Consider the following 10,539-nt stretch of genomic DNA (forward strand, 5'->3'; position numbering starts at 1 on the left):
AAACCCAAAGAAATTTTTGTTTCTAAACTGAGAAACTAATGTTTTAATTTTTTTAAAATCTGATAACAGGTAGAAACTTGGTTTGGGTGAACAAACAAACTGAGTTAACATTTTAGATGCTCTTCCACAGCTCTCTAAGTGTCATGTCCTCCCAGACATGGCCCTCACCACCAGATCCCAGCATCAGGTGTCAGTCCTGGCTGAGCTACATGGAAAGGTCATAAACAGAAGAGAAATTTCTTCATGCCTATGAAAATGGGGGCAGCTGCCTGATTTCCTTGAGAAGAGCTGGGCTCAGCGTCACCCCATGGAGATGTTCAGTTGTCTCCTCTTCCCACTGTTTCTAAATCACATTTCCAACCTGCCCAGTTCTCCCTTTGCTTTATGGTGGGGCTGAGGGCACCAGGTCCAGGCAGATGAGTGCCTGAGAGAGGTGTTAGAAAATGGATGCTCCTGGCATTTCTGGCCACGTTTCCCAAAGAGCATCTGCCACACTCAGCAGTTTTTCAATGCTTTGCAAGCTCCTGGCCCCACCAGACCCCACCAGCCCTGGATTGTAGTGGGAACTCAGTGTGAAGAGGAGCAGAAGGTTTGGAGATCATCCCCCAACCCAGCCTGGCTCCCAGCCTCTGCCTCCTCAGCAGGTGTTCAAGGCCAGGTCCTATTTGGAAGGTCATCAGTCCCAAATGTGAATTATAGATGGAATTAATTCAGCCCTGAAGAACAACCAGAATCCTCTTTGTCAGATGATCAGCTGCCTAAAAACCCCTCCTACCAAAACCACAGGGAACGCCTGGACTTCCAAGCCGTAATTTGGACTTGTGTACTTAAATCCCTTTATGGCATAGCCATCATCTTCTAAGTCACTGGGACACTTTGGGAAGAGACCTTAATCCAAAAAACACATTTTCCCTGACAATTAAAAAAAAAAAAAAAAAAGATATTAAGTTTTGGTTTGTTTGGATTTTTTTGCCTGCATGAATCCTTTAGCAAATGCCTCTGACAGTGCCTGCCAAGCGTGGTCAGCCAGGGATGAACAAACGCGGGGGAGGAAACTGCTGGAGCCTGCAGGGCTCCTGTGGGCACTGGGAGAGCTGTTCATAAAAACAACAGGTAACAGCACAGCAGGACTGACCTACAGCTCTCTGACCCCACTCTTCTGTGGCATTTAGGGTCTGCCTGTGTAATTGGCACATCCTTATATAAATGTATTTTTAATATATATATTTTATATACATATTTTAATTTTTTTTTCAGCTATAGAGGCAATGGTTGAGACACACACTGCAGCTTAGAAATACCCAGAGGAAACAAGCCATGAGTCTGAGTGGGGATGCATCAAGGATTTAAACCTTCCTACATATCTCTCACCTGTCCTGACAGTATTCTTGAAACTCCTGACAGGAACCAAAGTGCCCAGTGAGATCTCTGGCCCTGCTGGTTCTTACACTCTGCCCTGTGAGACTCCAGCTGGTCACCTGCTGCTGCTGTGCCAAATTCTATCAATTGTACAACACAATCCTGAGAAGGCAAAACCCTTCCAGCAGTGAAACACACCTGTGGCCATCAGTGGTCCACACCTGGGAGCAAGTGCTTCTGCAATAAAAAATTGGCCTGAAGGTCAGAAAAAGCATGAGAATAAAGTTGTGAGCTGAACTGAAGTTCCCAGCTCAGTGTTAGATGAAACCACCAACATATGGCAACCTCACAAAACAACCCAAAACCCGTTGAGTTTAATATTTTATTCACAACTTTGAAAGCTGAAGCTTCACCTTGCCCTTGGCACAACAAACGGACTGGCTGAAGAAAGTGCTTTAAAGCTGCAGAGTGCCCAGTGACCCATAAGAGGCTTCCACAGCACCTGGGTGCTCTGTCCCTGGGCACAGAATGGAAGGGAAAATGCAGATTTCATGAGTTGCCAGTGGAGATTTATGTTCAGCTGGTTAAACTTCTGAGCTTTCCTCACAAGAAAAGTGCTGCTCGTTGCCACAGTGTGCTGTGCTGCATGGCCAAGCCTGGCAAAGCAACTCCTGCTGACCTGGAGGTGAAGGGCATGCAGGAACTGCCAGGATGCTTCTGGCATTAATGGATATCACCACTCCTCATTTGGGAATCCAGCAGTTAAATATGCTCCATCCCATGCTGTGTCATGCATGTGATCATCCTTTTTCAGCTCTCTGCAGTCTCTGCTGTCAGAAAAACTCCACGATGACAGCACCTGACGCAGGCTGGAAGAGATGAACATTCATCGTTGTTGAGAATCTCTGAATAAATGTCTGGAGAACATCACAAGATGAGCAGAGCTTGGCTCACAGTAAGAGGTGCTGTACAGAGCAAGGTGTGCAGCCAGAAGGTCCCAACTATTAAAACTTGAACTCACAAAGCAGAACGCTTCCAGGAGCTGGCTGTTAAGCAAGGGGATAAAAAACTTGTATTGATGAATGATTTGTCATAGAAGAATGGCAGATGGTTACTGGGTGCAGGAGGTCTGGTATGATGCAGAAGGGATTGATTAGGAGGAGCTGTCACTTGGACACTTGGGATGCTGGGTTTCTGGAATGTGGGATGCACAGGGTGTTTTTCCTGCAAGCACAGAGTTGTGCCTGTACTCAGGCTGAGACACACAGGTGTGTACACACACACACAGAGGTACATCCACAGAGTGCTACATTAAAAAATGCTCAAAGCCAAATGCTGGCCACAAGGCTGGGAACCAGATCTGGCTCTCATCCACAAAAAATTGTCACTAATCCTCTACAGCAGCTTTGTCTTGGTGAGTCATGGGCTAAGCCATGAATTGAGCTACATGGACCACCCTGCTCCAGTGCTTCAGCTGATTTCCCTGGCCCTCTTGTTCAGCATCACAGAAGTGCCTTCAGGATTCCTTTTAAACGCATTCTCCACAGTCTGGTTAAATGTGGAAACAATTAAATAAATAAATAAAGATAATTTTAAAAAACCAACAAGCAAAAAACAACACAAAACAAATCAACCCCCCAAAAAAACAGCTTTCATCAGACAAGATTATTGTTTATTCATATTGGTCAAGGTTTTGAGTGATCAAGTGATAAAGGACTGATTTGCTGCCTTCTCTGAGGGGAAAACCACTCCGACAAACAGTGTTTGAATAGGAAAACACCTATCACAGAATGTGCAGTAACCGTGGAAAATGTGAATCCAGGAGCAGGTTTATGAGGAGTGACTCAGACATTGGTCATCCCCAGAAGAGTGGTCAAAACAGTGAGGAGTAGAGTGACAGGAAAGCACCTGCATTGCAGAGCTGGCGTGACTCAGCGGAGAGTTTAATCTCCAGCCTCGCAGATTTCTGTCCTGTCATGCAAGTCCCATCCCCAGGAGCATCCCAAATCCACCCAGTCTGTCTTTTCCTACCAGCTGCAGGCCTGGGAGTTTGGGGCTCACACTCAAGAACATTTCCCTTCCTTTCCAGAGGTGAAATTCTGAGGGAAGAGAGGATCCCTTTCAGTGCAGTGTTCATTCAGGATGAAAAACTGGTTTGGCCACAAAACCATTTGAAAATTGGTTTTGAAAACACCCTGTGCTAACATGGTTAGGATGATGTTGATAGGGACAGCTGACTCTGCTCTGGAAAAGTGGATAATCAAATTAGGTAAAAAATGAATGGAAAAAGAGTGTTACAATTTTCTAAAAGCCCAAGTATTGTCTTTTCTCCTGTTCCTCTGTTTTTCAATCTTCTTTAAAAGCTAGAAATGTGCCAGTGAAAACAAAAGGCCTGATTCCTGTTCAAAGACTATTCCCACACTTCCTTTAACCTAGAACAACCTGCTCCTCAAACCACAAAACACCCCAACCTTGCACTCACCTGACACCCCACACCCCACTCCCAGCCAGGATGGGCTGGTTCCCACACCCTGCAGTCCTTCCCTTCTGCCTGGGCATCTCCAAGTTGTCCTCCCTCCCACAGAGCCACACCACCAATGGTTTTATAGTCTTTTCCTCCTTCCTGTCTCACCAGGGTGACCTCCAGAGAGGACTGGAATTAGATGATTTCCAAGGATTGCAGAAATATTTCTTGGATCTTTTTCCTGTGAACACAGTATTGGGATCAGAAAGAATTGTACGAAAAACCAAAACATCAGAGCTGGCATTTCTCCAGCTGGCTGCACAGTTCCATTTGGAATAAAAAACCCCATTTATTCTGTGTTAGGCAAACAGGAAACTGGAACAAGCAATGTATCTCCTGGATACCCACCACTCCTGGTATTTGCACTGGCTGGGTTTCAAGGCAGCAGTGGACAGGCACAGGCTCAGAGGGCACCAAATTCCCCAAGCACATCAGCTGCTGCCCCACTCTTTTCCTTCTGGTTCGTGCCACTTCTTGATTTCTTTGCCAGTCTTGAAGCCATTTCTCCCAGCTCTCAAGGTTCCCACTTCTCCAACAGCCTCAGTGGGGTTTCCAAAGGTTTGGGGCTCAGTTTTGAGCCAGTGGCCCAATTTTTGAGGGTTCTGTTACTGCAGCATCTTTACTGCCTTGTCACACCAGGAACTCAGCACCAGTCTGTGCAGCAGCACCATGTGAACAAGCCTAACTCAGCACCAGCACCTTGCAAAGCCAGGATAAGGCAGAGTTAAAGCCTGCAGGCTGGTAGTTGTAGCAGCAAAGTTGGGTTTAATGATTTTATTGCAGGGAGCTGTGACCACTGCAGGAAAGAGTGCAGGGGAGGCAATGAGGAAAGTGAGCACTTTCAGCTGTGGGACTGCAAAGAGTCACACCAGGGGTCTCCTCGCTCTCATTTTTATTAAATTTACTTAATTTTTTTTTTCTTATTTATTTTCTACAGAATCTGAGCCTCTTGAAATAAGTAGTAAATTTTCCAGGGAATCCAATAGCCTTTGGATGTGGTTTTCAGGGTGTGTGAACCACCACCACAGTGAGAAATGCAAAGCCCCTCTGTCACCTGTGGTGCAATGCAGCTGATCTGGCTCTCCAGGTAAAGTAGTTTTTTGTCACAGCTGAACTGAAGAGGGTGTGGGTGACTGTAAAGGTGGCGTATCAATCACAGCCTGTATCTGCTTTTGAGGCAGTTTGATGGAAATAAAACACTGAAGTTCTTGTTTTCACTTTTTGTCATTATTTATGTCTTTCATATGCACATTCCTTGGATTAATGCAGTGGAATCTCATAGTGTGAACCGTGAGGGAAAGCAGGAGCACCTGGCAGAGGAAGGAGCAGCTCCCAGCCTGGAAGAGTCACACGTGTTGATTAGAGCAGGAGCTTCCTGATGGGAGTGTTTGCCCTGCTGACCTGATTAATTAATTGACTCATTATCAGCAACCCACTCAGGAGCCATCTAACAGAGTCCATGAGAATATTTTCCCTTGATATCCAGCCCATAGAGAATGAAAATCTACTTATTTTTCATATTTCTCTGGTATATAATTTCCCTGAGGAGGAGCACATACAGCTGGATGTCTCCAGCTGGCCGTGGAAGGATGAGAACTGAATTTGCAAATATTACAGCATGTTTCAATTTAACAGCTGTTTTTTTAAAACAGGGAAATGTTTTATATAGGCTTAGTTCCATGTAAGATTGGCTCCTCCTGAGGGGGATAGGCCTGGCTGGATATCTTCACTGTTCACTAGGAGAGCAGCAATGCTCAGGTCTACAAAGGCCACATGATCCCAGAATACCTGAGATGTGTCCACTGCACCAAGAATAACCTGCCAGGTAAAGGAAATGCTCAGGCCACCCAAGAGACAATTTTCTCAATGTCCAGTGACAAAGGACCTAAAGAGGAAAGTAAAACAGGTGGGTCAACATAACCCTGGGTTGAAACATTTTGTTTTGAACTCATGGAAGGAGAACTGAAAAATAAGGGCAAAATCAAAACTTATTACAGATTATGTTGCTTGTAATTTAAAAATAAAATAGTATCAGTGGAAAATTCTAACAGCTTTACCGGTATGGTTTATATCTGATGGAGACAAATCCATCAAGCAGCATGCAAACTGACCACAGAATCAGAGAATAACCTGGGTTGGAGGGGACCTGCAAGGATCATTGAGTCCAACTCCTGGCTCTGCGCAGCACCATCCCCAAGAGTCACACCCTGTGCCTGAGAGCATTGTCCAAACATCCCTTGAACTCTCTCAGGCTGGTGCTGTGACCACTGCCCTGGGGAGCCTGTTTCAGTGCCCAGCCACCCTCTGGGGAAGAACCTTCTTCTAATATCCAACCTAAACCTCCCCTGACACAACCTCAGGCCATTCCCTCAGGTCTTGACAGCAGGCTGTGTGTTTCCTCCCAGAAGAAGGAGATCTGAGGTAAAGCACTTGGAAGCCACCTCTGAGCTGAGCACAGGCCAGGACAGCTGCATGCAGAGGACTTGTCAACATCATGTAGTCATTTATAGCTGCAGTCATTTACAGCTGTAAACTCACTTTTATCTTGCAGCAGCATCAGAGGGATCTGTACACCATAAATGGAGTCATCACATCTCAGCAACACATCCCCTTTCATTTTCTATTGGATGATTCATGTCGCTTTTAACTGAACCAAAGAAACCGTCTTCATCTAAGCAAGCTCAAATAAAGGCAGTGAAGGATTTTTAAGTGTTTATGAACTTCTATGAAGGTCATGTCCCACATTCAAGCCCAGCAGACGTGTTCCCAAACACTAACAGCACCTGAGCTGCCCCAGAAACCGCATGGAAACAGGCATGAGGCCAGCTGAGACTGGTTGGAAAGAAAAAGACCAGATTTTAGGGAAATTGGGAGGAATGGCTGGCAGTTGCTTTTGTTCTGGACTGCCAAGCCATCACAATAAACCTTTCACACTTCTCTCTGTTTCTCTCCATTTCTTTTGAACTCCATCATTTGCCCAAGAAAGTGCCATTAAAACTATACCACTCGAAAAGGGTTGTTTGACCACCATCCCTTGACAAAAATCATAGTTGGGCAAAATGTGTTAATTGGCAAGTTCTTTCCCTTAGCTTATACTTTCTGCCCAGGTTGGTGGCTGAGCCAAGGGCAAGGCTGGCAGATGGAGGATTTGCATCATTAACTCTTGCTCTGATAACACTGAGCATATGCTGAATGATCCATTGCACAATTGTGAGTTGGGTGGCAGCCATAGGAAGAGTTTTGTCCAAAACAGGAGGAAAAGTTGATTGCTCAGTGATGGGTGAGGATCAGCCCTTGAATGTCCTTGCAGCCTTCAAAGAAGTGGTGGCAGTCATGGGCAGTGCTGTTTGCAGAGCAGGGAAGGTGCCCAAGCAGTTACTGCAGGTGCTTCTCTTTTGTGAATGTCACGTCACACCACTGAAACCCCAACCACCAATGTTTTGCTCTGCTGGGCCAGTAAAGATCTTCTAATTACATTTGTAAAAACACCTCTGGGAATTTGTGCCTGTTCTGTCACAAATCACCAGCTCTTCCCAACCATGCTCTTCCAAGGAAGCTGCTGTGGGATTTCTGCCTGTTCCCATGGAAGGTGCAGGCAGCATCAAACACATTTGAGGGTTCAGTCATTCCTTGGTGAAGTAGCTGCTCAGTAGTGGTGGCCAGGATGACCACAGATGTATTTTAGGCTATCTTTCAGCACTGTGAAATTCATTTAGCCATTCAACAAGGAGGTTTTGCACCTCTGATGTACAATGAGATAATCTGTGGAGAGTTCTAGAGACACTCAAAGTAGAGAAAGTCATCAATAGATTAACCCATGATAATCTTGAATTAATTTTTCCATAAAGGATGCATGAAGTAAGTTTAAAGTTCAGTCGGTGCTGCCATGCTGGGAAATAGAAAAGACAAAATTAAAGATGGAAGATGCTACTTCAAAATTCACAGTGATGATGAGGGATGAACTCAGAGTGTCCTTTTCCCTAAACAGATATCTCTATTATGAATCCTAAGGGAGACAATTCTTTAGCAGCTTAGCAGGACCAGGCAGAGCGTGGGATCCTGATGCCAATCGGGATTCTAATGATTGAACAGCCGAGGGAGTTTCACCTCCAAAATGAGAATTTCCCCTTCTACCCAGGAGATGGCACTAAGGCACTCAGACATCACTTCAGCCTTACCACAAACCTGTTTTCCCTGAAGCTGTATGCTGGGGGCAAAACCTGCAAATTTTACATTCACTGGGTTGTGCTTCTTGTGATGGGACCGGGTGTCCTGAGAGCGAACATGTTTGTGTGGCTCTGTGGATGCTATCACTCGGATTTTAAGTGGATTGTCCTTCTCACAGCTCCAGTGAGCTCTCACCAGATCAGAGCAGCCTCCATCCAGGGATGTTCCTCTGTTTTGGACACAGGGAAGCACCAAATACTCTGAAGAAATATGCCTGTGGCTCAGCCATAGCAGTAATGAGGCAACAGAACCCTGGAAAACATCTCCTCATCTCCACCAGCCACATTCTGGCTCATAGCCAGCTTGTTTCTCTGCGTTGTTTCAGGGGTTTTCTCGTGAGCCTTGTTACTACTGTAAAACCTGGTTGCATCCCTTTTTGAACCCTGTTAAGCTCATGGCTGGTGTCATCTTGGTACTGCAGAAAAAGGACTGAAACTGGATGTGTTGAGGTAAAGCCAGTATTTCTAGAGCTTCTCAACTCTTTTTGACCCCAGTGCTCTTTGTGTTAACCCTGTGTCACTCACACGAACAGGATCCATCCACTGAAAAGCCAGAGCACTGCTGAAGGCAAATTGAAAAGGAAAATTGAAAAACTTATTCTGTGTCTGCTCCCTTCTGCCATCTGGATATATTTGCATGCAGCCTGAACGTTCCCTGCAGGCAGCAGTGACTCCCTGGGGCCCTGAGAGCCCTTTGGTGTGTTTGAACTGCCTTGGGACCATCACCATTTCCATTAGCAGGGAGCTGGGGGGGGTAAAGCACTAACAGCATCACTGCCATGACACACAGACCCATATTGGGAAGGGGCAATGATGGCTGGAGAAACAAACGTTTGAAAGAAAACTCTGGGAAGAGAAATAGCAGGAGATGGGGATGCAACAGGCTGGATCCTGAGTGGGGGCTGAAACATGGAGCACAGCTTTCAAAAGCTGCATCTCTAAGCCTGGTCTACAAATCTGAGAAGAGCCTGAGCAAGGATGATGTCAGGAAATCCAGGAAGGATATTTATGTCCAACATCAGCAGCTTCCTTCCTTCTCCCCGACACAAAGTTAAGGACCACTTTAGCAAACTCAGTATCCATCTGCCTGATTGAATATCCTCATTACTGCTCCTGATGGGGTGTAGCACAATGGTATCTTCTGATCCAGGCATTCGTTTTCACCGTGGTTGTGATTAGCATTTAGCAACATGTTTTTTCCTAGTGATGCTACCTTGTATGTCTGCTCTGAGAGCTCATCTAGACACAGCCCCTGTCAGTGCCACAAAACACACCAGAGCAGTGTGGAAATCAGCTTGAGGACCCCAAGTACAGTATGGGCAGGCAGGAAAATGCTTTTTTCATAAGAACAAACTGTCTGTAAGGCCATGGGGTTAATTTTAAGTGGTGTAAAAGTACATCTTTCCGCTAAGAACATCTCAGTTCTCATGGTCTCGTTTTCCTCAAAGTCAAACTCTGTCTCCTCTCTGATGTAAGCAAGTATTTTCCCCTACTTTTAAGGTTAAAGGTAGTTTCATTGTTTCTGTCCTCCAAAATTGCCACTATGCTTAGATACAGTGGGAATACCCTGTGTCACCCAAATGCTGCATTGGGTCAGCAATGCCCCACAGCAGAGCAGCTTTGCAGAAACACTAACCTCTTGTGCTTCCCTGCATCATCTGTTTGGAGCTTGGCCCTGCCAGACATCATTTTGCTAAATCCCCCAGAGCTTAGATGAACTCCTTGGGGCAGGGACCAGTGTGCTGCTGTGTCTACACAGTCCCTGTCACCAACAGGTCTGGGCATATTTGATATAACTGTAAAATAAGTTATTTGTTCTCATTATTTTTGATATTTTAGCTGTATCTGTTAAAAATGTCTTGCTTATCCCTCAATACTGCAAGGATGTCCATTAAAAGGAATACCTTTAAGGAGTCAGAGAGAGGTTTCTCTACACCACCTACTCCGGGATAGTTTTGGCATCAATTTAGAAGACCCAGTCAGGTCACTAAAGCCACAGCAGAAGGGCTGACAGCCCTTCCCAGGTCTGGGTTCGGCGGCTCTCCATTGCCATCTTCAGGCTGGGAGCAGCCTTGATCCTTCCAGAAACTTAAAAATCCCGAACGCGGTAAACTCAATTCCGGTTCACCCAGCATTAGCTGAAATTGACGGCCAAAACCTGGAATAAGGTGTTAAATGTAAAGGAGGGGAAGGAGCTCTGCAAGGCTGGTACCCAGCTGCCCTGAATAACACAGATATTTCCCTCCCTGTGAGGGCACAAGGCTTTAGGGAGTAAATTAACACCAACAATGCTGTTTAACACACACTGCTTCTTGCTGACGTTTATCATCAAGTTTTCTTTAAAGCACATAAATTGAATGTGCCCGAGTGATTTTATCTCTGCAGCCTCCATTGCCACCCCCCCCCAAATAAACCTTTTTCTGACTGTGA

The sequence above is a fragment of the Corvus moneduloides genome, chromosome 5 (genome assembly GCF_009650955.1).
Source record: "Corvus moneduloides isolate bCorMon1 chromosome 5, bCorMon1.pri, whole genome shotgun sequence".
In the NCBI taxonomy this organism is placed as follows: Eukaryota; Metazoa; Chordata; class Aves; order Passeriformes; family Corvidae; genus Corvus; species Corvus moneduloides.